At 43.3% G+C, this 2163-nt stretch overlaps 1 pseudogene across 1 annotated transcript; it reads left to right on the top strand.

Moving 5' to 3' along the window:
• The first annotated feature begins 200 nt into the window (after positions 1-200).
• LOC308614071 (ferritin heavy chain-like) lies at positions 201-896 on the top strand (annotated as a pseudogene). The gene has a single exon. The product of its transcript is annotated as a ferritin heavy chain-like (transcript).
• Positions 897-2163: the final 1267 nt, after the last annotated feature.

Genomic DNA, 2163 nt, shown 5'->3' with positions numbered 1-2163 from the left:
TAACAAAAATTAACTCAATATGGATCATAGAACTAAATCTAAGACCTAAATCATAAAACTCTTAGAAGAAAACAGCAAAAGCTTTACAACATTGGATTTGGCAATGGTCTATTGGATATAACACCAAAGACACAGGCAACAAAAGAAAAAAATAGACATGTTGGACTTCATTAAAATTGAAAACTTTTGTGCATCAAAGGATGCTTTCAACCAACCATGGTTTCCTGCTTCAACTGTGCTTGGACGGAACAGGTGTTAATCCAGCCCTCCGCCCCCTCCTCACAGACTGCCCCAAGGCCCCCCGCTGTTGCTCCAGCACAGGGCAGCCACCATCGTCTCTCCTCACCACCTGCCCTGACCACCGAGGTCCCTCACTGGTGGGCCAGAACTACCACCAGGACTCAGAGGCCACCATCAACTGCCAGATCAACCTGGAGCCCTAAACTTCCTACCTCTACCTAGCCATGTCTTACTACTTTGACTGCAATAATATAGCTTTGAAGAACTTTGCCAAATAGTTTCTTCACCCATCTCATGAGGGGAGGAAACATGCTGAGAAACTGATGAAACTGCAGAACCAATGAGGTGACCACATCTTCCTCCAGGATATCAAGAAACCAGATCATGAGGACCGGGAGAACGAGCTGAATGCAATGGAGTGTGTATTACACTTGGGAAGCGTGAATCAGTTGCTAATGGAGCTGCACAAACTGGCCACTGCACAAACAACCCCTACTTGTTGACTTCATTGAGACTCATTACCTGAATGAGCAGGTGTAATCCAAAGAATTGGGCGACCACAAAACCGATCTGCACAAGATGGGGCCCCCAAATCTGGCATGGAAGAGTATCTCTTTGACAAGCACACTCAGAGAGACAATGATAACAAGAGCTAAGGCTGACACCAGCTTCCCATACCCACTGAGTGACTTTCCTGGTCGCCAAGGCAATGCATGCATATTGGTAAAGGGGTTACCTTTACCTTTTCTATAGGTTGTACCAAAACATCTACTTAGTTCCTTTGTACCATTCCTTCAAATAAAGCAATTTGGTAACCTCCCCACCAAAAAAAAGACATTTTCAACAGAGTGAAAATGCAACCCATAAAAGGGAGAAAATATTTGCAAATCATATATTGATAAGGGATTAATATCAAGAGTATATAGGGCTTCCCTGGTGGCGCAGTGGTTGAGAGTCCACCTGCCGATGCAGGGGACACGGGTTCGTGTCCCGGTCTGGGAAGATCCCACATGCCGCGGAGCAGCTGGGCCCGTGAGCCATGGCCGCTGAGCCTGCGCGTCCGGAGCCTGTGCTCCGCAACGGGAGAGGCCACAACAGTGAGAGGCCCGCGTACTGGAAAAAAAAAAAAAAGAGTATATAGAGAACTCCTAAAACTAAACAACAACAGAAAAACAAATAACCTGATTCAAAAATGGGCAAAAGACTTGAATAGACATCTCTTCAAAGAAGATATTTGAATGGCCAATAAGCACATGAAAAGATGCTCAACCTCACTAATCATTATGTAAATGCAAATCAAAACTACAGTGAGATACCCCCTCACACCCATTAGCATAGCTACTATCAAAAAATCCAAAATAATAAATGTTGGCAAGAATGTGGAGAAATTAGAACCCTTGTGCACTAGTGGTGTGAATGTAACATGATACAGCCACTGTGGAAAACAGTATGGTGGTTCCCCAAAAGATTAAAAATAGGTTTAGCATATGACCTAACAATTCCACTTCTGGGTATATGCTCAAAAGAATTAAAAGCAGGGTCTCAAAGATATATTTATGCACCCACATTCACAGCAGCATTATTTGCAATAGCTAAATTTTGGAAGCAACCCAAGGGTCCATGAACAGGTGAATGAATAAGCAAAATGTGGTATATGCATACAGGGGAACATTTTTCAGTCTTAAAAAGGAAGGAAATTCTGACATATTCTACAATATGGATGAACCTTGAGGATGTTATGCTAAGTGAACTAAGTCAGCCACAGAAAAACTAATACCGTATGGTTCCATTTCTATGAGGTACCTGGAGTAGTCAAAATCATAGAGACAGAAAGTAGAATGGTGGTTGCCAGGGGCTGGGGGAGAGGGAAATAAGGAGTCATTGTTGAATGGGTGTGGAGTTTCAGTTTTGCAAGATGAAAAG

Source organism: Mesoplodon bidens, assembly GCF_964165515.1.
Source record: "Mesoplodon bidens genome assembly, chromosome: 3".
Taxonomy (NCBI): domain Eukaryota; kingdom Metazoa; phylum Chordata; class Mammalia; order Artiodactyla; family Ziphiidae; genus Mesoplodon; species Mesoplodon bidens.
Note: the sequence above shows the minus strand (reverse complement) of the source record. Positions and strands in the feature narration are given on the sequence as shown.